The following is a 25,638-nucleotide window of genomic DNA, read 5'->3' on the forward strand; positions in this document are numbered from 1 at the left end:
ACAAGCGAAAAGAGTGCTTTTCTTCTTGAGATAGCACAAGTCAGGAAAGTGCAAAGCTGATGGCAGTTCCTGCATTGGCTGTAACACAGAAAGCAGCTCTCACTTTGCTTCAGAGCATAGAGTGTCCTGTTCTGCTTGAATTCAGTAAGTCCCAGTTTATTTAGCTGAGTTTATTGATTTAGGAATCAATAAACTAGTAGTAGCTGAAGTGACTTGGTATTTTTAAATGTGAATCCCCTTTCTTCTCAGCTTTCAGGAGTCTGAAGCTCTGATGACTGCTCTGTGGGAGGAGACAGCTCTGATCCAACTTCCCTTCTCTACAAGCCCGTTAGCCAAGGGATCTGCAAGGGTATGTTTTACAATTTCTGAAAAGTATTGAAGTCAGGTCACCGAGTGGGGGCTTAAAGGTGACTGTGGGCACATCTGCCTCTCACAAGCAGGGGTTGAGGGACTGCAGGTTTGAGAATGAAAGCTGGGTAGTGCCTGCTTTGAAGACATTTCTGTCACTTGTGCATGCCAGTACTCTGCCCCGCGACAGGGAGGAACATCTTAATCTTAAATGGGGAAAAATGCCACAAAGTTGATGGTGAGCCCCAGAGAGTCTGGGACCCTGCAGCTGCTACCTGTGTTTCTGCCATATTTCCCTTATAAATGTCCTTGGACTTGGAGTTCTGTGATTTCAGGAAGCAGAGCAGGAGCCACCCTCCTGTGTCAGCACTGCCCATGCAGAAGGCGTGGCCAGCCACCTGCAGGGGAGATGGCTTTGACACAGAGGTTGTGGTGAGGGTAAATTATGTAATATTAACACACAAATGCTTTCCCTTGCCTTGCCAGGGACTTATTCCCAAGTACAGTTGTGTTCACGTCTTCCTCAGGCTCAAAATCAGAAGCTAAAGAAAGAAGACATGTATCAGGTGGGTTTTTTTCTTCTTTCTTTGCAAGTTCCCACTGTGAACATAGGACCAGTTTTAAAACAACTGCTGAGTTTGATGGGGAATTTCATGTGTTTTGAACTGTGTGAGAGGGTAACTATTTGGTAGATAAGTCGTCATGTTAAAGGCCGGGAAACTGCAGTGAACCTGTGTGATTCTTAAAGCTGCTTGGTCCAGCAGTTGTGTATTTTTAATTTCTTGGCTTATTTCCGAAAAATGGAGGATCTTATGCTGCAGCACGTATAAGAGACCCTAGAAACCTGCTAGGTAGAGCTGATTGCTTGTGAAAGGTCTTAATCTCCTCAGACTGTTTCAGGCTGTGCTGTTCACCTAGGATCCTTTATCCAGTTAAAAAGTTGTTCAGCATGTGAAATACCAGGCTCCTGGTGTTTCTTAGTGAGCTTCATGTGCTGGCCAAATTCCACTCAAATGCACCCCAGCTGCCTGTGCCAGCAGTGAGGCGTCCCAGGAACAGCAGCTCCTTGCTGGCAGCAGCGGGAAGGTCCAGGGCAGCATTCGGGCATGGGCTCACTTCTCTTACAGCAGAAGGTTACAAATGTCACTTGTAAGGGTTTCCTTCATGCACTTTGAGCCTTTCCAGGCAACTGTGGTGGAACCTTCCTTCTCAACTCCATGTGTGTGGTAAGATACCAAACTGTATTACAGCCCTTGCAATACTCATGTTGTCACAGCATATTGTGGCACTCAAGATACAAATGTCCTTTTATTTTCACTAAAGCACTGCAAGCAGCGCTGACAGCAAAGCAGCAATATGTGCTGTCTGTGCTTGGATAATAAATATTGCTGGCTTGAAATTCTTCTGCACACTGGGCATGGATTGTGTTTTACCACATCACAGGATACAATGACAACAAAGGTGTTCCTTCCCCTTAGCATAAGGTAAACAACAAACAAGCAAAGCTAGTTTGGCTGTCACTGTGATGATCAGCACCTCCATCCAGGAACACCAAGACTCAGCATTGCTTTCATTTCACAAACAGAGGTAATGGCAAAGCCACTTCCCTCCTAGCTATCAAAAGCTTATAAAGAGACTGTTTCATCTGAAGCTTTGTGTAGGCACATCATACAAATACTTCACCAGAATACGTTGGAACTGTGGCATTTTGCTACTTTCTTCACCACTGCAGAGGAATTACCAATGTAGCCACCAGTCATTTTCAAAGGGATTTTCATCCTGCATTTCCTTTTATGGTTTTGGTTTTTTTATTCTAATATTGCCTTTCTTCTACCCACTCCCCACTGCGACTGAAGGGCAAAGCTTAGTCTAACAAGAGCTAAATAACGCACAAAGACATATAGGTAATGTTGCAGCTTTGAAGTCCAATCTAGGAAGAATGAAGGCTCCTGCAAGTTCAATGCTCTATTGGAGGTTTTCTGGAGTTGAAGAGTAACAAATACACAAAATGATGTATTTTAAGGAGCAACATCATCCTAGAAGCTGCTGACCTATTTGCCCAATAGAAAGTGACAGAGGAGTTGCAAGTTTTCTCCTCTTCTGCTGTAAGTGAAGCTGGATGCCTGACCCTTTGTTATCAGTAGTTTGCAGATACTTGAGGCACCTCACTTCACAGGTGGCCCCAAGGAGATGGATGGTTAGATTTTAGGTGAGTGGTCCAGCCAACGTAATTTCTTGCCTCTCTCAGGTTTTCCATGGCAGGACCTTTTCCGGGTGCTGCTGGGCATATCCACAGTTTCCACTGCTCAGGAAGTTGATGGGTCCTGGGTCTTGGTGGACCCAATGTGCTCCAAGTGCTCCTCCTCTGAGCCTTGCCACCAGCTTCTGGCACACTGCCCACCTGTGCTATGGCCACTGCATGGCTCCTGGGCAGGATGGTAGGTCACCTGTTCTGGTGTGGGTACTTAGCATGGGCCATTCACTTAAGAGTTGATGATCCTTCTGGGTCCCTTCCAACGCAGACTATTCCATGATTATTGCATTTTTTGTGAAAGGTCATTGGAGGAAAATAATTTCACACCACTATCAGCAAGATTTTGGATGGGGGGGACCACTGATAGGGAAAAGCCCTACAGCTGGAGCGGCCCATGGGAAGCTCTCAGCCTGGAAACAAAATCTGATACAGATCTAATAGGGCTCAAAACCAAAAGATGATGTTTGATATGAGATGATCCAGACATTTGAATGAATCTGCTTCTAGTATAACAAGAAGATGGATAGTCTCCTTTCTTGGAGGGAAAAAAGTTAAGCAAAAATCAGATCAGATTGGTAGAGGAGAAAGTAGAGTTGGAACTCCTGAAGGATGAGGGAAAGCAAGAGGCTTGGTCAGGCTGCAAGACAGCTGGAGAAGGGGGGAAAAATGTCTGTGTTGTTGGAGAGACACTGAAGAGGTCTGCTGCTGTAGCCAACTGTTTTTCATGCAATTTTTTTCTTCCCTGAGACCAGGGGCCAATATTCTACTGCGTTTCCACAAGGCTCACTTCTCTTCAGATTCTCCAGACCAAGTCTCTGGTGGTGATGTTCTTGGGCTGATCAACCCTCTTGCAAGCAGCTAAGGACATGCATATGCCACTGTGAGAAGAGGAATATACATGCTTTAGGAAAGGACTTTATGGCAAGGTGAGGAAACCTCAGCAAGTTCCCAATGGTCCTGCTGCCCTGCCTTTCCTCCACATCCCAGTCGGTAGCTATCCTTGCAAAGTTGGATGCCCCACTGTAGCCAGGAATTGGGGACAGCTCCCTGTGGCACTGTCTGGGGAGCAGCCCATAGTACCTGTGTGCTACTCTCCTGAGCCCATACTCTGAATGAAGCAGAAGACAGCCAGAAGAAACAAGTGCTGTTTTTCACTGCATCAGCAAGGCAGCTGGGGCAGCGGTGCAATGGCAAAGGGGATTCGTGTGCAGGAATGTCTGACCGTGCCGTGGGAGAGTGGACGGGAGAGGGGAGCGCTGCTCCCAGGGCTGCTGCGTGCGACCTGGCAGAGCCCCATCTCAATTCTTTCCAGGCAGCGTCATGCTCCCTTCGCAGCCCACGGAGCCACCAGGCAGGCTGCCAGCAGAGGCAGCATTTTGGCAGGTTTTTAAACGCTGACTGAGCGAGTGTGTGGCAGGCCATTTGTACCATATGGCACCCAAGAGCTAATCCGGGAGAGGGTGCTGGGCAGTGAGGGGGGCCAAAGCTGAAATGCCATTTAGAAGTGAAACATCAGCCCAAGTGGCACAAGGCCATAAAGCCAAACAATGAAAGAGATCAGGGGTGGGAAGGGAGCTGGGGAGCAGAGGATGGCCGTGCTCTTGAAGCCAACCAAATTTCCTTACCTCCACTGTCCATATTCACTGAGTGCTTAGAAATGCTGTTATGTTGAGTATAAGCATATATTATAAATATTGAAATGGAGATCTCAATATATATGATGTATTTTGTATGCATGTGTTGCTCTGCTCTGGGAAACTCAATGAAGAGAAAGAAGAGCTGTGCAGAAAAATACATTTCTGGCTCTGCCCTGGAATGGGGAGCTGGTACTGATGGCTGCTGTTGCCATGATCTGTATGTAGTAGAAACTATTGATCTCAAAGGGAACCATCAACTGAGAGAATGGGAATCCTGACCTTCAGCTGGTATTGACCATTTTGGCCCTGGGAAGTCAAGTAGATCTGGTCCATGGTCATCTTGCCTTTGAAAGGATGTTTTATCCTCCAAAGATCAATTGATAGAGTTTTCATTTACAGTCTTGTTGTATTAAACAAATGACATTGTGTAATCGTTTGCTCTCTGCTCTTGGGCTCTAATGGATAGCACTTGTCACAGTTATTGATTTTTCTTCTCTTACAGAAATCTAGTACTTCAGGAATATTGAGTCAAGCTATTATCCAGACAGGTGCCAGCCCTCTGAATGACAGACAACAGGCTATTGTCACTGTAAACACTTGATAGGTGGCAAAAAAAAGTAGCAAGAGTGTCATTTATCCACTAAAATACTATAAATAGGATAGGCTTGGTAGTTCTTTCAAGCCTTAGCTTATAAAGAAGATAGGATTTGTTATGCTGGAATAGACTGATTTCTTGTGTGCTCCCTTCACTGTGGTAACTGTGACCAGATGCCCTGGTGGATGGCTCCAGTGAGCTGATCCCCACAGTGAGCAGGTTATTCCCAGGTTTATGAGTTTCATCTGAGCAGAGCAGGAATGCTTGTACTGACCTGGGTGTTGCTGATGTCAGAAACTTGGGGACACTTCACACTGTTCCTTTCCTTCTTGGGATGTCACTGCATTTTTGGATCACTGCTGTGTTGGATGACTGCCTTGGATGAAGATGTCCAAAACAACAAGAGGTTGCAGCAATTTTAAACTCCCCCAAGGTATAGGTAATGAAATTTGTCTTCATTTGTCTTCAAATCTTGTCCTCACCATATTTAATTTGTGTTTTCTTTAATGTACAGGTGAAGGGTGGTAGTTCTGCTGATCTGCCATGTGTCACATGTGTATGCTGCCTCCTCCCAGCATGAGGGTGCAGAGACCCGTGGGGCTGGAGCAGGATGGCACAGTGTGGTGCTGTCTCAAGCAGCTTTCAATGAAAATGAGCATTGGCTTGATCTGGGTAAGGAAAAATGCCCAGGATTCTTGTCTTGGCAAAGGGAAGCTGGTAAAGTTTAGAAGCAAGTCATGAACTGGTGATCTAAAATTAAAATACTAGAAAAGGATGCCCAAAAGGAACAATCAGTGTGTGCTTCTGCTTAGCTATCTGTCTATTTTTCACAGAAAAATCTGATGTGAACATAAAAACAGAGAGCACTCAAACCCAGCTTCCTGGATAGAGAGAGAAGAGCTCCAGTGTGGTGGCCCTTTGTTGTATGCTCACAGGCTGCCAGGTGATGGGATGTGTAAGACACGACTGTGTGTTAGCAGCATTGCCCATGTGGTGTCTTGGGGACAAAAGTGACACTATGCTTGTCCCTGGTGCCACTGTGTGTCACTGCCAGGGCTGCATGCTCTCACACAAAGCACTGGAGGCCATCTCACCTCTACCACAGCTCCTCTGCCACAGCTCACCTAGCTTAGTGGCTTCCTACAACATCTCCCAGTTCAAAAGAAACTAAACCTGCTATGCTTATTTGACTCAGAGGAGCTGGTTAGTATGCACATCATTTCTGCATCTGCACAGCACTTGAATAGCCTGGGCCTTTTCTTATTACACCAGTGAATAGCAGGCTTACACAAGCAAGTGAAATCAGCTTCCACATCAGGAGGAAGAGAAATCTGCAGTTGTTGGGGAAAACCTTTCAGGCATTTAGAGCTGTTAAGTTGTCTGAAGCAGTTGTTGGTTATAATACCACCTTTGTCCATGGCTTGCTGTTTAACAGCACAGTGTGTTGGTGCCAGTGATCCCACACATTGTTGTCAATGCAGGTGGTGGTGGAGAAGGCTGTGTGTGTTTAAAAAGGGCTTGGGAGCAGCTTAACAGTTAACATCAAAAATACCTTTGAGTGTGTCTGCCCCATTCCAGTTGCCTGACTCCATGAAGCAGCTTTTTCCTTCCAGCTTTGGGCTCTACACCCTTCCAGCTAACAACCCTCGATAGGTCCCATCTGAGTTTTAAATTTCAAAACACTACTTCTGATGCTTCCTCCTCTATCTCCCCCTCTACTCCTATATTCTTGGTGCATCTGGCTTTTTCCTTAGGCTCGAGTCCTGTCTAAGCCTGGTCAGTGATTCTGCTTCTTGTGAGATCCAACTCTGAGCTTTGCCATCACTCCCTGTGGAAGGGAGGTTTTGCAGGCTCTTTCAGATGTCTGAGCTGCCAGGTTATCTACTTTCTTGCTGCGTGTGTTAAAAGAAGCAGCTGGTTTATCTGATAGTATCTGCTGTTGTAAACTGTGCTGCTAATTGTTCACCCTTTAGATATTTGCCTTTTCTTAATGCTTCCTCTGCTGTCTCACCAGTCAGATTTCCCAAATAGCAAGGGAGCACCTTGGTCATTTTTCCTCTTGACTAAATCCTTTACACTTTCTCACTTCTCTTCAGCAGTTCCAGAAAGAATATCTTCTAGGGAAAAAGTAGCTGTATAGCTGTATTTTAATCAGGCCTCCATTGCATCCATGTATGCAGCCCTTGCTGGTGTAATGCACTCAGTTATCCCTATGTTCAGCACATCGGCCAACCACCATTTGAGTTTTCTTTCTTTTGTTTCTCCTTCACTCCTGCATCCTCCTTCCTGCTGCTGGGAAGGGTTCTCCACAGATCCAACCCCTGGATGCAGGCGGCACAGGGATGTTGGAAACAGGGCAGCTCCTTGCAGCACCTGGACATGGAGGTCTTGCAGCAGTAACACATGCTGCTCCATGAAACCAGGGCTGGATCCTGTGCGGGTTGTAAGTGCCTTCAGCTCCTCCCTCCCAACCTCTGTCTGGAGGCATGAATTCCTTAGGAAAGCTTTGTCTGCTGACATGGAAGACAAAATTATTACCTGTCTTTTCTTTAGCTACATATTGCCCCAAAACAGATTTCTGGACCCCCAAAACAATGCAAATACATTAAAAAAACTATTATAAAAGAGAGATGCTAAAGTTAATCTGGATATTTAAATCATAAAACTTTAATCAAATTATTAAGTTCAAGTCTAGATACAGGCTATTTCACTGAGCTTTAGTGTATTTCCCCTTTAGAAGATATTCTAATTTATGACTGCTTAAGTAGAAGGTACAATAGTTTGCATAAAAAAATGGAACTGGAGGTCCTTTCACTGCACTGTAGTGCTGCAAGCGTATCTACCACCTCCTGTCAAATGTTCATCTTTTTTGAATCCCCAAATTCTTTTTTTACAAAGTGGTAAGCTTGAACCAGGGCTACGAACCAGGATTTATATAGTTGTTTCAGGAATTGTTTTTTTAAAACCACGGGACAATAAAAACTTGACTAGAGGACTGCAGCTCCTTGTCCTGGAGGGAACGAAAGCCCTCTTGGTTTTTGTAGAGGTGGCTCACCTGATGATAAAGGCACTGCCTGGAATATTTTGCAGATTGGCGTTTCTGTTTGTTGATTCCATATTAAACAGAATAACCAAGCATGCTGAAGGTAAAGCCCTCGTTTAATTAACCCTCTTGGTGTAGTACCATGTGATTAAATGTGACTGAGCTGCTCCTTGGGGCTTCTGCTACTGAAAATACTAACAATAATCATTTGTTTTCTTTTTATATTTAAACACATTATTGCATAGCTTGGTGCAGAGATAATTACCAATTTTATCTCCTGCGTTTTTCTAATGTTCATTAATAACAATAAAGGGTTGTAGGTTAAAAACTCATTTAATTGCCTTTATGTTAATGACATTATGAATAGCCTTAGCTACAAGATTTTAATTCTGTCCAGTATCCTGTTTCTCAGTAAAGCCCCAGGAGAGCTGCTCATTTTATCAGCATTACTGATTCAGAGTTTTTCCTTGCAGGTGGGTTTTTGTACATAATCAGAATTAATGCACAACACATTTTGCAAGGAACAGAGTAGAAGCTCTCTGAATAAGTAATTAACTAGAGTGCCGAAGGAAAAATGCCTGAGCAAATTTTTTAGCATATTCATAAAACATTAAGAAGAGTCACAAACACAGTGGAAACAATTTACTGATAATATGCTTTCATGCCATTTTCTAACTCTCTTCCTTTTTTCTCTCCTTCTCTTTCCCTTTTAATGAATGGAGTAAAAAACCCTGGAAATTTCAGCTCTCATTAAGGAGCACCTGCCCTTGGAACAGATTATATTCAGAGCTGCAGTGGACAAGGACTTATTGGAAGATAAATGGAAGTCAATACTAGGCTTTTTCAAAGTAAACAAAAAATAGACTTTTCTCCTCCACAAATAGCCTCCTCTCTACACCACCTCCTTAGTGCTGAAAAATGGAAGGAAAGATTATCTCAGTTACTTCTGTGCCTAGTGATAGTTAAAACTAATAGATCCCTCAAAGATGCTGATGGGGTGCAGTGTGTTTGGAATATGCTGGTGTGGGTCCAGGTACTTCCATTGTTTGGTTGAGTAAAGTATGTGGGTCTGGCCCTTACATGCAGGGTAGATGAAATACTTCCTTATTGGTAGCTCAGCCATAGGATCTGTCTGTTCTCACTCCCTGTCCTCTAGTTTGGCACAGGGATCTCAGCAGTGTCTCGTCTCTGCTGGACCCTACACTGCAGTGATTGCTGCAACCAAATGGAAAACGCTGGGCTGGGCAGCTGGAGCAACCCAACAGCACTAGAGAGAATGCAACATCTAGGCAGTTGTGGGCTCCTCTGTCTCCCTCCTCTAACCACCCTCTGCAGTGCCAGGAAGGGCTCCCTGCCTTGCTGGTCCCTGCTTGGCTTCAAACCCAACAGCTGCAGCCCCTTGTGTGGGAGCAGGCAGTGGTCCTGCTGCCCTGGCTTCCAGCATCTCCAGGCTGAGAGACGGCGCTGTGGAGGCACCCAAAAAGGGGCACGTGTAACTCACCGTGTTAGCCTGAGTAGAGATGGGTGATGCCATAGCTGTAGGCAGTGGGTAGTCAGCACTGCAGTCCTTAATCATTGAAAGTCTGGAGCAGAGAAGTGAGATGATCTTAAATATCTTAATGTCTTAAAGGTGCTTGTTCATGTCTTTTATCATCGGCTCTTGAGATTTTGCTCATGGTCACACAGACCCAGAGTTCAGTGAGGCTGCCATCCTCAGGTAGTCAAGTGGTTCTGGGGGCCAGAGCTACCTCAGGAAAATGGTGAGTCCTCCAAAGCTTGATGCTAGAGCTGCGGCAGTGAGGCTGCAGGGCTCCAGTCTGCACACAAAGAGAGAAGACCAAGCATGTCCCAGGTGGTAGCAAAATGTCATAGTGGGCAAGGGCTTCACCCTCTCCTTCTGGGGTGACAGAACTGACCTGGAGGGCTTTTCCCTGTAAAGGTGAAAATCTTGGGTGGTTTTTCTGGGGACTGCTGGATCAGCCCATGCTGATCTGCTGGTTGTGGTGGTTCCTCATGAAGAGGCAGTGGTGTGATGGGCTATCAAGGACCGTCGCTTCAGTTCAGCACGAAAGCAGTGAGCTGGAGCAAAGGTCCTGCCCTGCCAAGCCTGGCCTGTTTGCCGCTGAAATCCCCGCCAGCAACTGTTTCTTTAATGATCTTTTTGACAGGCAGAGAAAGCACCATTGTTTGCTTAGTTTGCTTTAAAAATAGATTTCTAAATTTGCAAGCGACAGTTCAATGAGTGTCTGAAACCTGGTGCCCCAGGGTGTGCGGGAGCACCAGTAGCCACAAACATGGCACGAGCTTGTGGGGAAATGGCAGCACTGGGGAGGCTAATGTGATTAAGTCGTGTACAACTCAATTAGTTTCCCTTTTTCTCCCATGGTAGGTGGCAGGCCTGGCTGGTCACTTGCTGGTGGATGGAGACATTGCATTCAAGGTCGCACCGAGTGCACAGTGGCACTGAAGTCACACAGTTTCAGTTTGACCCTGGCCATGCAGGGCCACTCTTGCAGAGCTGGGAGCAGAGGACAAGCAGCCCTCCGGGTCTCCATTCTACATTAAAAGGTAAATCTTGGCAGGCAGCATCCTTCTGCCAAGTGAGGACAGTACTCAAAATGCTGAAATTTGCCTAGAGACGGCTTTTCACATCAGGGTTTAACCAGCAAGGCTACTGGAGAGCTAAGTGGGAGAGTGCTTTGCCTGTGCTAGTGCACAGACTGAGTGTGGATACCCAGTGCCACTAAAGCCCTCCTACTCTCCTGTTTAAAACAGCAAGAAAGCAGAATCTGTTTTCTAGCACCAAAGACATCAGAACAGAGTGTTACCCGTTTAACTGAAACACCTGACTGAAGAGACAGGACCAGGAGCTGAAACATCCATGTGCCTATGATGGGCATCATGTTTTCACACAGAGTTTTGGAATGCAGAGGTGTCCTGAATGTAGAAGGGAGCAGGCACATTTGCATGGGCAAGGGAAAGACAAAACTCATTATGGGGGAAGGAGATCCCAGAGAACAGCAGAAGCTGTGGCCAGTCCCCATTCCAGCCACACAGCTTGGTTCCACCAAGTGGTACTTCCAAGTGGACAGGACAGGGTCACAAATCCCAAAAAGCCTCAGGCTAAAATCAGTCTATTCTGCAAAATTCTGGGAGGATTAAAAACTGGGGTGGGGGTGGAGGGACTGCCACGTGGTCATCTGGACAGTCTGGAGACATCCTGCTTTGTTTTGACCCTTTTTCAATTGTCTTATGACTCTCTACCTTACATTTTGAAATGAAAGGCCATTTTTACGTGACCAAAGTGGATTGCTTTCACCAGAAAAATTTGGAAATGTGCATTTTCTCCCCACAGTTAGGGAAAGACTAAACCTTAACTTCCTTTCTTAAGAAAGCTCCCTCAAATAAATGTTTTTTTTTCCAAAACTGCAGAGCAGTTCTCCACTGAGCCTACCTTAACCTGTGCCCTGGGTGACTGTGCTTTGTGGCTTGGTGCGATGGGATCTGAGTGGTTACTTGGGAAGAAACATCTGTTACATGGTAGGACATCCAGCAACCAAATGAGAGTTTAATTTCTGTCTATGGGTGAGATAAAACTGGATTCTGACAGTTCTGACTTATGAAAGGAAAGCGTTTTAAGAAAGTATGCATTTTGTACCTTTTATTTTTAAGTAGAATTATTTTCTGACCTAATACTTGCAGCCTAAAATCACTGTGTCAGAGTACCACCTTTCCCTGTTTAATGGTAAGATGTAACTTGTGCTTCCACTCTTCATTAATTTGTGTTTTGTGTGCATCTAACTATGCAACCCCTAGGCTTTTGATTGTATGTTACACCATTTACTATTATAACAACTTAGCCATCAGCAAAAAAATCCTTGAAATGAGACCAAGCTACTTCTGAATATCTGCATTAGATATTTGAGTCTTGGAGCTAGCTCTGTAAAAGGTAGGGATTTAAAAATAACAAAACAAAACCCGTGAAAATTATCCAATCCATGAAAAATATGCAGCCTCAGCAGCATGGAATCACAGCAGGTACACTCTGTCGGTGCAGAAGTGATTGCAAGCCCCGACTTGGGGTGGGGTCTAACAAAAGGGTTAATGCCTGGGAGGCACCCGCGTGTGGTAGCCCCTTGCCAAGGTCAATGGGAGCCCTGCCTGCTGAGCTCATGCAGGATCAAGCTCTGTTTTTCCATGATGTTTAACACAATTGGGTAATGCAATGGTTTCTTTGCACTCTCTAAGTCCATTTTAAAAAATATTGCTTTACTGCAAATGACCTAATCTATTTCATTATTAAATATAAAATCATGGAGAAATTACTTATGCAATCTTCTCTTTTTTTTTTTGTGGGGGTGCAGGAAGAGGAAGATAGGTAATTGCTTTTAAATAATGCTTTGTACTTAAATGCTAATTTGATATTGTGAGTTGACCCTTTTCTTAAAGCTAGGCATATTCTCTAACATTTTGTGGTGGTAAATATGTAGACCTACCACTTACCCAGTAACAAGCAAGCATATTTGCAGTAGATTGGAAAAAATAAAAACAAACTAATGTATATTTTTCAACTTCCTGGTGCTTTAACCTTTCTTAAGAAAAGACTCGGGGGACATAATTGAAGGAAAGTGTTTTTCTTTAGCAGATGGATTGCTTTGCTCAGATAATATTTTAGTTATGCCAATAAAATGAAGGGTACCCAGAAAACCATGAAACTGCCAGCAGTTGTTAGTGTACGACTATTACCAAGGCAGAAATGAGGCCAGAGCAGTGATAAATGTGCACATCTCTCCCTCCATCAGCTGAGGAATGACCTGGATACACTTTACATCTGAGCACCAAGTGGGCCAACATTTTTCACAGCAGCACTTAATAGTGGACATTAACTTAGCCCTCTCCAAAAGGGCTGACCTGGAGGCTACCCTCTGTGGTTCTCCAAATTGTAATCACTTCTGCAGTCTGTAATTTTATCAAATCGCATGCACCTTTTCCAGCCACTTATTGGCCAATTAAGTCAAGTTCTCACTGAGGGGGTCCAGCTGGCTTCAAGTTATCTTAGATGAATTGATTGAAGACATTGTGCAATCTATGAACCCAGTTTAATGATCTAGGTGATAATACTTGTAATTCTTCTCAGTCAAGGGAATTTGCTGCAGCTGTTGTCTGCAAATCCGTGTTCTGATACAGTGAAGTACCAGAAGAGCGTTAATCCGCCCTCAGAGTTTATAGTGATGGCTGCATTGTGAAATGGGAAATTTAACATTCACATAGCATTGCCAAGCAGAGACAATTTTTTTGTTGATGTGTTTTTATTTTATTCTATTGTGAGTGTTAAAGAGGTTACGTGGAAGAATACATTATTGATAATACTTAAAATTGGAGACTGTACAGCAGTATGAAACAGCCTACTAAAATATTGCATAAAATGTTTGAGCTGGAAAATGAGGTTTGCCTCAGAGCATGAATATACCATTTTTAAAATTTGGAGGTGGAGCAGAGCTCCAGAAATAAAGCCACTGGGCCTGATCTACTCCCTAAGATATTCCAACTATCTGGAGTCAGTTTTGCTATTCAGGAGTTATGCTGGTATAAATGAGACAATAATTTCTGTCTCTTTTAAAAAGAATTATAAATCTTTTATAGATGACATAAATAAATACATGGGAACAGGTGCTACTTTCAGGCATGCTAACATAAATCAGGAATAACCTCGCACTTACATGATGTAAACTGATGAAGAATCTGCCTCTGAGACTGGATTCCTTCCCCAGGTTCAGAGCACTTGAAGTGCAAATGAAGGAATGCCATACACTCCAGGCCTGTGTCAGAGTATCTCCAAGACCTGCAGCTGACTGCATGAGGACCTGTGAAAACAAAGACATAATCATATTTTCTTGCTTTGGTGGTATATGCCTCTTTTCTGATCCCCAGGAAAGTTAATCCTTCCCCTATGAAACAATAATGCAGCTAGTGCTAGGTAATATCTCTCATGTTGAAAATTCAAACTATTTAGTAATGAAATATCCTATAGTGCATCTGTGAAATTTCTGTTTGTGAAAGGGGGTGGCTGGGGTTTGATTTCCCTGAAAAAGCAGCAGCTGCCGTATTAATTTATGCTGTGCTGCAGACACCCATTTGCTTCTCAGTCACAAGGACTTCTCTTCCACACAGTGTGACCGAGCCCAGCTCTGCCAGTGCCCATCTTGCTGAGCAGCTCTTGATGAGATTTCTTCTTTTCCTTTTCTTTTTTTTCTTTTTGCTGGGAAAAATCACTTTTTATGGGTTTTTTTTCAGAGAGTTGTGTGAGGTTTCCAGCCCCATCCAGCTCTCCGCATGCTCTCATCTGCTGAACCTGACATCAGAAATGTCTCAGCTGCCATGGGCAGAGGAGTGTGCTGGGTGAGCAAGGCCCTTTTCCCCACCACAGCCTCAACCCACCTTTGTGTGAGGCCAAACCCGGAGTTCAGAGGGGTTTCTCACTGTGTATGTGGACTTGGATCAAGCTGGCAAACCCACGTCTGTTAGTCAACTTACTGTATGCATTTCAAGCATGAGTCTTTGGGGATTTGAAAAGTGTTGTAAAGATGATATAAAATGAGGGTCTTCTCTCCTGAGAATTTGACTGGCTGAAGGAGGTTGTGTGCTCCACATATTGAAGAAATGGAGCTGTTTTGCCTAGGTGTGCTGCTGTTGTACCTGGTGAAAGCTGTCCTACCTCTGGGAGGTCCCTTTTCCAGTGGCAAACCAGGGATGATGGCACCAACTTATGCAGATGGCTTCAAGTTCAGGACATTTGGTGTCAACATCATTGTGGGTGGGTCGGACTGAATCCCTGTGGATTCACAGGCCCTGTCTGGGTTCCTGGGCCACCTCCCCGGGGAAGGTGGGCCCATAGTGAGGGTCCTCAAACAGCTCCTTTCCTGTGGCCCTCTCCTGCAAAAGATGCTGTGGCTGGGCTAGGGATGTCTCTGCACCATGGGCTGTACTGGCTGGGTACAACACAGATTTTCAGGGGATTTGGGGGAGAAGAGGATCAGATCTTCGCTCTGCCATTTATGAAATTAGTGAGCCATAATTTCATACGTGCACGCAGTAGAAAATGTCTTTGATGCTAACCATAGAAAATAACTCTGAAATTAGCTGCACCAAGGGCATGCTCCTGCCTGACTGGGTTGATCTGCACAGAGCTGAGCCTTGGTGTCGCGTTGGCCATGCTTCAGTGGATGCATGTTGTACTTGCCCTGCTGTTGTTGCTCAGAAGGGAGAATTGGGCCAGGGATCTCTCCCTGTAGCAGGGCTTAGATTAAAGTGTATATGACTAAGGAAGCTTGGTATGGCCACAAAGAACATCTTGTTCCCTATATTTAGCCATAGGCAATGTCAAGTACTATATGTTATATGAGTGCTTTTCTCCAGTCCTGTAGGCCTTGTTTTAGAGGTTGACTGTGTGAGTCGAAGGGCTTAGTTTTAAAATAACAGTCCTACAAAAAATATTTGGTTTTTCATCTTTGCCACCCGGAACATCAATACCCAAATGAGGGGGCTGCCTTGTATGAGACAGAAAGCAAAAGCTCTGCTCTTGCAGCTCTGCAGCGTCTCCTGCCAGGGCCAGGCACTGCCGTGGCAGCAGCCCTGGTGCAGCATTATATTTTCACCATAGATGCACTAAAAGGAGAGGTTAATTAGCATGGCTGCCTTTGATCCTCTGCTCGAGTGGGAAGAGAGAGTTTAGTCAGTAACACTAGCCAGCTTCCAAACACTTTATGGATTTTGGCAAGAGGCATCACAGTCATAACATTTGAATATTAGCCCTTTATAGCTCCGCCACACTAACAACTGCTAATTAGGCAGCTTGGACATGGCTGAGAGCTGCCTTGAACCTTGTGTAGTAATTTACACCTATGCACAGCTACAGCTCTGATATGGGAACATTTTACACCCAGTTCACATCTATGGAGACGATTAGCAGCCGTGAAGCCAGCAGAAAGCCTGATATTGCATTCCTCTTGCATTCTCCCCTCTTCTCAGCACTTAATTTTGCTTTCCTGGAAGACCCAGAGGTAGAGTGTGGGGAACCCCTGGGCTGCCATCTCATCCACCATGGAATCTTTGGAGAACTTGCTGTACTAAATCCCAGGATGGAATTTATTTCAGCAGAGCACAACCACTTTTAACTGGCCCAGGGACTTCATCCTCCAAATAACCTCCCGTAGCTTTATCAAAATCCAGAGATGTGTTTTCTCCCCATGCCAACAGAATTTCTTGCTTGGCCAACAGCAGTACTAAAGTTGAAGTGTTTGATGCTTTATACTTGAGTGTTGTTTTCTTCAGTTTTCATTTTGCTCTCCCTCTTGGGTATACAGACTTAGAAAACCACTATCCATGGTTTGCTGCCACCCCCTCCCCTTCCCCATACCTATTATTAACACTGAGGTGATGAGGTTCTCTGCTCCTCCTACAGCCATCTTCAATTAAAATAACAGCACTCTAATACTCTTCTGCAGCTGGGTTGTTTGAGGTGTGATAAAAGAAGTGGTGAGTGTGGGTCTCCTGCCCCAGAGGTCCCTGCTGCTCGCCAGGATGCTGTCACTGCTGGAATGAGCCATCAGCTGAGGCACATATCCAGAAATCTTGTACTGATGGAAGTACTCTCAGCATCACATTTCTAATGAGCATCGTGCTGGTGGTGTCCCCAGCTATAGACTTTCTCCTGCTGAAGACAAGTTGACATCTCATGGAAGAGCTCCTCCTCATCTGCTCCTCTACCCTGGCTCACAGGTAAAATGCTGGATTTTCTGAGGCTCCTTCCTCAGCTCCATATCAGCCTTGTTTCTGAGCTGGTGGGAGCCCTTTGCTGGGCTGCGTTACCTCACTGGGAGCAGAAGTAATTTCCCATGGTCCCTGGGAAATGGGAATAACCTGGGGATCGGGACAGTGGCTGCTGGTTTGCAGTGCAAAGGAAGTGGATTCACCAGAATTAGACACTTTTTTGTTTTTTAAATAATACAATTTTCTTTTCTTTCTTTTAAAAGAAAGCAGTTGAGGCATTATATAAGCAAATGAAAAATAAAGGTCATTCTGATGGATATTTATCTGGGAAAAGTCCAAGATGGTTACCTCATTATTTCTTGGACTACTTTAAATATCTTTTCCTTATGTATACAGTCCTTGCTGCTGATGGGAATAGACCTGGATTACATTTGCAGTGATAGGTAGAAGAGTGTGTGTTTTTGCAATTTTCTTATTATTTTTATATTTAATTACTAAGATCCTGAGCTGTGGGTGCTTAATTCAAGATGTCTACAAATAGCCAGAGAACAAAGCAGGACTGTGAATTTCTGCAGGGTTTAGACTTTAGGTACTTACCATGGCTCGGGAATTTGGGCTTTTTTCTGAAAGTCTGCATTGAAGCTCTTTAATAAATAAGAAAGTTAGCAATGAAAGCTTGCAATCAAATAAACAACAAAAGGGCAAAACTGTATTTCACCTTCTGTAATTTGATCTGTAAGAAATGTAAATCATTCATCCAGAAGAGAGAGATTTTCAATTAGTCCTCTTTTCTTAAACATGCAAATCCCCCAGCCATGTTTAGCAGCACAGTTTTGCCCTAACTCTGCAGAGAATTCCCAAGCAACCTTTAATAGACGGCCATGCCTTCAGGCTTGTCCACTTATGTTTTCTCTCCTGCCTGGGCACAAGATAGATTATGCATATTATTATTCATAAGTGCCACCTATTGAAAGCATAACCACAGGCACGTTTGCAAATGGTGGGCTTGCCCCAGCTGTCCCCGCTCATGCGAAACATTCCTGCTCTCCAGCGGACCCCTCCAAACCATTCCCTCAAAATCGATGTTATTTTCTTGCCAGACATCCTGGCATGGAGAAGGACTTGCAAAATGACCCATGGACTTTAAAGGCGGCTAAAACTGAGGGGACTATTCCCCATTTTCCTCCTACAGAAGTTTTCCCAGATGATGTTTTTGTTGCCTCTCCCTGACCCCTGAGGCTGCTGCTGCCTTTTAGGGTGCTGGAGAGAAGGGTTTAGCCCAGGGTGCCTGGAATCATGAAAGGCAGTGATATGATATGAAATATATGTTCTGCATTAAAGAATGTGATTTCTCTTAATGGTGCAAGAAACAATAAATAGTACAGAAGAACTAAGAAGTAAATAGATGAGAGTCTCACATGACTGGATGTTATTTGATCATTCTTAGATAAGGGGTAAATGTAAATGCTTTACAGATGAAAACTCAAGTAGTTTTAGAATAAATATATATATCTTTTAAATCTGCTGTTGCATATTAGACCATTTTCCTGAGAATATGAGTGTGTTTGTATAAAGAACAGGCTTTTCCTTTACTCACACACACAGGATACAAGTAATTTTCAGTTTGCCATAAAAATGATTTTCAAAAAAGATATAATTATGAGTTAGGAATACCGTTTAAATAAAAGTCTTGAATGCTAGTGGCTAGAATTAAGCATAGCCTTATGTTTCTACAAAAGGTCAATTGTGATTTTAATTACTCTTATGTAAACTAGCTGATGTTTGAACTGCAGTTATAATTAATATACATGCCTTATTGCTGTGTTATTGCATTCTTGGTCATGGCAGACTTGTTGTGTCTGGACAGTCTGAACAAACATATAAATGGATGTGAACCTCTTTGGGCTGATTTTCTGTTACACCAGATTTATGGTGATACAACAGCACTAGCTCTGGCTGCTTTGCACTGAGATCAGAGTGTGGGGCAGGAGAAGTGTGTGTTCAGTGATGGGAAGCACTGCTCCAGGACAGCAGAATGGATGGCAAGGAGGTGTAAGCAAGGCCTGGAAATACAGTTGCAAAGTCTTCCAGAGGGAGCAGCAGTCAGGAAATGTACAAGAGCCTTCTAGGGGTTTTTCTTCTCTCTCCGTGGAAAGGCATGGTGGGAAGTGTGTTCCCTGGTGGTGGATGGAGCTGAGCTGTGTGACAAGAGGGGTAGCCTCTTCACTCTGCAAAGGGCTCTTGTTTTTGGCTTTCAGAGAGCAGTGAAGCCTGAGAAGCTGTTACTGGAGCATCATCACTTGTGCCTAAGCACAGCCCCACTGGCAGTGGTAGCTGCAGGAGTCCCACTGCCCTTTCTGCCCTGCCCTGGAGCTCATGGGCACAGGTTTGCCTGCAGCCCAGTCCAAGTCTGCCCAAGGCATTGCTGTTCTCAGGTACCAATCAAAGAGTGGAGGCAGAATAAAAATGTTGTACCCTGATGTACATTTTCAACACCCTTTCTTTTTCCTCTAGAGGATGCAGATGCCAGTTTCTGTCTCTGAGAGGGTCCTGAGCTGGGCTCTATGTTGGGCTATCCCCGGTCCACCCCTAGCACCAACTGGGATCCAGCCAGCAACTCCCAGACACTGTCCACGATGAATTTTTTCCTTTGGAAAAAGGATCCTCACACCACACTGGAGATCAGACAGGTACCTGCTGGAAAACTCACTGAAGGGTATTGAAGCCTGACAGAGGTGTGTTTTCCCCCCATGCTGGCAGTGGCACTGGGTGGGAAGGTTAGTCCAGGGTGGTGGAGGCAACAACAACTGAAATACCCCTAAACTGAGGAAAATCAGGGCCACAGAGGCTGTCTGGTCTCATGCTGAGAGTTGGATATTGCATGCAGGTTTTTGGCATGCCCTATGGGGAATTTTTAAAAGATATGCAATTAAAGGTAAGGCATAAGGAAATGGCGCCAAATATACACTTTTAACTCCCAAATAGCTGGGCTCCCTGCTGGAGGGGGTTTTGCCTGTACCCCTGGCTTTCAGTGAAGCCTGTGGGGAAGTATGAGCATACCCATTCCTGAAGAGATGTGGGACACCCCAGAACATGCACATCTGTGCTGCTGCCCTTGGCAGAGGAGAGGAAGTTGGGAAGGAAAGCTCAATACCTCTGCTTGCTGCTGTGTGTTTGGTGGAGGTGAGCATAGGAAAAACAAATGTCTCCATTTCAAACATGCTTGACTTGTCCCTCTCTCTCCCCTGGGACTGGGGCTTCTTTGTCCTCCTGCTCATTTGAGTTGTGAAGGGACAATGGTGCTGCTTTGAGCTGGGGGGCTCCCATGGGCCAAGGGGTGAAACTTTCTTCATGGAGGAGAATGGGTGTTATGGCTCCTTCTCTCTCACACTTTCTACCAGGGACGAGTTAAAAACTGAAGACAGCTCTCCAGCTCCCTGGGGAAATGACACTGGACCTCCTTCCTCAGAGGCAGGGGAGACATGTTCAGAGGTTTATGCAAACCTGTGGAGAAACCAGATTCTTTGTTTTTAAAAACCCTTTTAAGTCCCTCTCCAGCCCATGAGGCCAGAGTTGGACACAAGTGTCTTGGATGCCTGGATCTGTCTTGGAACATCCTCTGGATGCTTTTAAAATAAAAACTCCTGCTTCCATGGCACTGACCCTCCCACCAGCCTTGCATTCTCTCTCTGTAGTGGTGACCATTGTCTCCTCTCAGATGTCTCTGGAAAACACTGCTTAACCTCAGTGCATCTCCCTCCTTCCCTTCACCATTATTCCCCTGTGCTATAATTGCGTTGGTGGCTGTGGGAAGGGCTGGAGCATGGCTCTCCTGGGAGGCAGGACGTGGGTTTCTGCTGAGTGGGATAATGGGCTCCAGCCCTGTTGGTGCCCTGGTGAGAGGAGTGTGTCCCTCTCTGTGTCCACTTGCTCCTCGCCCCCTCCACCAAGGCTGCTGTCAGGGGTGACAATCAGTGTCAGCTGCATGGGCAGCTGGTAATGGGGACACCTGTGCGCTCGGGCCACGCAGGCCACGGCCCTGCTGCCAGCACAGCAGCACAGGTGTCAGGTAGGGATGGCTCTGCCACGGCTGACCTGTGGCCCTTTGGAGCCGGTGATTTAAGAGGTGAAAGACATAAAGTGCCATTACCCATCCCTGGCAAGGCACAGCAGCTGAATGGTTCTGGATCCCACAGTTGCAGTGTGGGAACCTGGGTCCTGGGTTTGTCCTGCTGCTGGGAAATGCTTGGTAAAGATGCAGTGCTTTATCACCTTCTGTGACACTATGGTACTTTACAGTGCTGTGGTTTACATTATGTTTAGAAGGCTGGATCAGTCTCCATCCATCTCTTACCTTCTACCTTGCAACAGCTGCTCATTGCTACATTTGTCTTGGTGAAGAAGAGGGATAATTCTTCACTCCAGTAAAGATAAATATTGCAGGGGATCACCTGTCATTTGTGGGTGCATATCATACAGTGTTTAGTGTGAGCAGACAAACTCTACATGCTTGCAATGCATAAATGCTTTATATACATGTGTGCATGCATGTGTCTAATATTGGTGCACCCAGACATACCCAAGGTTGTGTGTATGGTGGGCATGTCTGCACCTCTCTGTAGAACAGCTGTATTTATATGTTGCACACATAAATATTGTCAGAAAAACCCCAAATTAAGTCCATGATGCTATTGATAGCATCATGGAAAATTAAAGACGAAGCTGAGAAGAGACAGCATTAGTAACCAAGGCTGTTATGTCACCAGTCAAGTAAGATGCCTTATGAAGAGGAAAAAAGAGCATGTGGAAATCTTTAAGTAATATACACAAGCGTCATAGGCACCCACCCCAGGAGCACATGCATTTAGAGGATGTGTGTGTGTGTGTGTATTTGTGTGTGTGTTCGTGCGGGTGTTTTATGCATCTGGAAAGGCTCCCTGAGACAACTGAACACAAAGCCAGCACATGTTTGTGTTAGGTTGAGATGCTGGCATTAAGATGATTATATGAGTCTATTAGCAGGGTGTTATGGCTCCAATTTCACTTAACATCTGAGTTCACATTAAAATATGCCCTTGGCCTGACAAGGCATTATTAACTTGCATTTAATAAAAATAAAATATTACATTTAAAAAAATGGAAAGCTGACAAATTTGATTTAAATGAATACTGAACTCCAGGCAAATGTGTTGCTTGAACTCTGCCTGCTGTACTGGAGCTGACAGGAAGCATTAAAATAATTCTGAGTGGTCAATATTTGATTAAATATCACATGTCAAGCTTAGCAGGAACGTTCCTTCCAAAGAAAATTATATTGTTAAAAATAAGTGACAAATTCTAAGCATCTCCTTCAAATTCATAAAGATATGTGAAAGAATGGAAGTATGCTTGTAATAAACTGGGGTGTCTGCAGGAGACAGGGAATGTACTGTCTTGTACACAGAGCCATATAGAACTTCTACAGGTAATCAGATAAAAATGATTGCACGTATTTGAAGCAATAAATTTCCTTTGCATTCACCATAGAACATAAAGAGAAGAGACATGCTACATTTTTGCCCCATGTTTTCATCTGAAAGCTTTTTCTGTCATGCTGTTCTGTCTAAAGGGTTTATTTATTTGTATAGAGACTCAAGCATCTATATGTGTACATACCTGCCTAGAGATATATATACATATGCTAAAGCCATCATAAGCAATGTTTAGAGAGAATGAAAACTAAGATTTTAAAGGAAATAACTGTAACACTAATAATAAAATGCCCCACCCCACCGTTAGATGTTTGGGAACACTAATGCATCATGGCTTTTTTCTGTTACAGATTCCAGCTGGGAGAACATGCTTAAACATGATCAACTTTCATCATGTATTTGATGAAAGACAGACATAGATGTCATTGCTTCCACTTGCTTCAGCAGGATCAATCCAAGATTACCAGGGTGCAATAAGGCCAGTGTCCAGAAGTCTATTTAGATTAGATATAGCAACAAAATATTGGAATCTACAGCTTCAGATAAATGACTCGATATGCTTAGGTCAGAAGGTTACCAAAGTCAGGTGAGATCTGAGACCTATTTATCACTGCCTGAGCTCAAATTATGTTTTAAATATTGTCAGAAATGAAAAACAGCTGCCAGATGGTGTCAAATTAATTCATCTCACTGTAGTCAGAAACTGTCCTTTAGTTCCATCATGGTGCCTGCTATCCTGCATTAGAGGGGTACCTGTCAGAGAACCTGCTTTAGCAGAGAGGCAGGGGCTCTGCTCAGCCCTTGCTTCCTGCTTGCAAGATGGATGTGTTTCATTTCTGTGGTGCGTGGCTATATGAGATCTGTACTGCACACATGGGTCTGAGACACGGCCCTTCTTAGAAAGCAGTGGATGTTGGGGGGTGAGAGATTTGAGGCCTCATTAGCTCTTACTTAAGAAATCTGTTATTCTACCCACCTGGTCCAGGGAATGGGATTTGTTGATCTGGAGAAAGAGGCATTTGGGGATGAAGACTTTGATCCTGGTGTGTTAGTGTGAAGGGCCTTGAGGCTCTCCCATGCACTACACAGGACTGGCACAACTGTCCAGTTCTTTTCCTCTGCTCCCATTTCCATTTCAGGGCTGTAAGAAGTGCACCACCCTGTCGTCCCCTGGGCAAAGGTTGGGTTATGTTCTAGTTTACAGTGTTCAAGGGGAACACAAAATGACATCGATCAATTTTATGCTTCTCCTCTCTCCCTCACCCATCTGCTCTTCTTCCCGAGCCCTGCCTTCAGCTCTGGCTTCAAGCACAGTCCTTGAGCCCTCCAGCAGCAGTGTGGTGAGGGTGTCCCCGGACCAGGATTTCCTCTACTCCGCTGTGTGTTTGTGCTGGCTGCCTCCGGTCTCCCTGCAAGCTGGGTTACAGCCAAGCCTCTCCCCAGCAAACCTGGTCTCCTGGTCCCAGGGTGCCTGAGAACTCTGCTTCCTATGGCTATCACATACTGCTCTGTGGGTTTTGGCGAGGCAGAGAGTTGGGCCTGAGTAAGGGCATAATATGTTTGTAGTGATCACTCACCACCAAGCCACAGAACTCAGACTCTTTCACCCCCAAAAGCCCTGTCCCCAACTCTGTCTTTTTTCTGGTTGTATGAGTAGAGAAAAATACAGGACTTCTCTAAAGTCCACCATAGCTAGAGGGGTTCTTTCTAAGTGCAGAGGCCATGACAAGATAGCATCTTCTGGCAGTGGTGAAACCAGAAGAGTGGAGTGATGCTCAGAGCTCTGCTGTGCCTTGTGCAAGGAGTGGTTTGAGCTGGAAACTATTGCAGTAGCAAGGGCATTTTTGTTTGAACGCAGGAAGAAACCAAAAGCCAAGGATGGTTAATCTTCTTGTGGGAAGATGTTACTCTGCCTTCTGGGTTGGCTTATTTCTGTGCTCACACTGGAAATGGTATTTCATTGGAGTAAGAGAAGGCAGTGTGGTTTTTCCTACCTTGTGCTACTGAAATAGGGTCAGAGCTTGACAGATGTACATGCGCCATAGTTTTATTATCTCTATACCTCCTCTGCATATGGAAAATACACCATTCTCATTTCCAGTGTGTGGTTTCCTGTGGGATGCAGGACCTGAAGTGGCAGAGGGGTCTCTGGGCAGCCCCAGCTATGAGAAGTGAGCTGTGGCCACAGCAAGGGCCATAGTGCTGCCTGGCTGGCCAGGGTGAGATGTTTGGCTATGCGTCCTTCTGCCTTCACACTCTGCTGAAGAGGAGAAAGACTTTGTCATCAGGACAAGTGCTGCTGCAGCCAGGGAGTGAGAGCATGTCCGTTTGGGATGCAGATGAGACAGTTCCCAGCAATCAGGAGGATGGGGTAAGTGGGACACTAGCAACAAGCAAATTATCAAGCCTGTAAGCATAAAGATTGCAAATGTCTCCTGGTTTCTTAAATTATTATTTTTGGCAGGGTTGCATATGTTCTCTGTGCTCATTCCATGAATCCAGCTGATTATTATTCCAATCACCAGAGGAAGAGAGAGTCACATTAATTTGTAGTAATTAATAGCACTGATGCATTTGACAGCGCATGTTAACAAGCCTCTTTGATTGTTTGGATCTCTAACTGCGGCCCTTCTTGTTTGCATCTCCTCCGAGGAATTCATAATATCAAAGCTTAACGGTATCTGATACTTGTCAAAATGCAATTTATAAAAGTTTAATTCTTTTATTGATTTAGTTTGGTTTTGATGCCTGCAGAGTCAGCTCCCTTGACAGAACTTAGCGGATTCAAATGCTTGTCACCAGCTCGGCCTCCTTTTTGCAGGGAACAATTGCCATAGGCCAAGCCAACAGGCATGGTTTAATTGCCATTAATTAAAAGCATAAATCTCTTTTTTCTTCAGTTGCTCTGCTCTTAAAGGGGGCTGCATCTCTCTCTCTTTTCCTGTGTTTGTCAGAACACCTTCTGGCAAGTAAAGTTAACCCATTCCAGGTTCCCAAGCACTTTCTGGAATAATCTTTTGAAGCATAACTCTTATGATCTGATGTGAAATGCATGCGGTTCGGTGATATTTAACAAACTGGATTTCTTCTTTATTGCAGTATAATGAGGTCAAATGAATCCCTCCATGGGTTGTATACATGCTTAAATGGTTTCTGCATCAAATTATTTTTGACAGCAAATAAAACAGCAGCCAAACAAAACATCAGCTACTTAAAATTGGCTGGAAAATCAGAACATAGTGTGATTGGCAAAAATGAAATTAAAAAGAAATCCCAGTGCGAGCCCCTCTACTCGCGGTGGGTGGTGCCGCCACCTCGGCCACTGTCGTCGGGGCGCGGCCGCCGCCCGGGGAAGCGTCGCTACAAGCGGACCGGATGATGACTCTAAAGGGTTTACACATATTAGTTTTGCTGCATCTGGCAGGGCTACCGGAGCGGGGAAGGCCGCCGTCCCGTCCCGCCGCGACAGGGCGAGCGGTGCCGGGGCAACCGGCAAGCAGGAGCCCGGGCCCGGCCGCCCC

At 44.8% G+C, this 25,638-nt stretch overlaps 1 long non-coding RNA gene across 2 annotated transcripts in view; it reads left to right on the plus strand.

Moving 5' to 3' along the window:
* Positions 1-269: 269 nt before the first annotated feature.
* The window catches only part of LOC116448369, a 26,090-nt gene continuing 721 nt past the window's right edge, over positions 270-25,638 (plus strand). The window contains exons 1-6 of one of the 2 annotated variants that reach the window (XR_004241910.1): positions 270-349; positions 835-914; positions 3,350-3,528; positions 10,267-10,445; positions 11,310-11,417; positions 13,649-14,085. This is a non-coding gene — a long non-coding RNA (uncharacterized LOC116448369). Of the gene's footprint in view, positions 350-767; positions 915-3,349; positions 3,529-10,266; positions 10,446-11,309; positions 11,418-13,648; positions 14,086-16,381; positions 16,656-19,160 lie in introns of those variants that run through there. The other variant, XR_004241909.1, reaches the window with a different exon arrangement.

The sequence above is a fragment of the Corvus moneduloides genome, chromosome 9 (assembly GCF_009650955.1).
Source record: "Corvus moneduloides isolate bCorMon1 chromosome 9, bCorMon1.pri, whole genome shotgun sequence".
NCBI classification, from domain to species: Eukaryota; Metazoa; Chordata; class Aves; order Passeriformes; family Corvidae; genus Corvus; species Corvus moneduloides.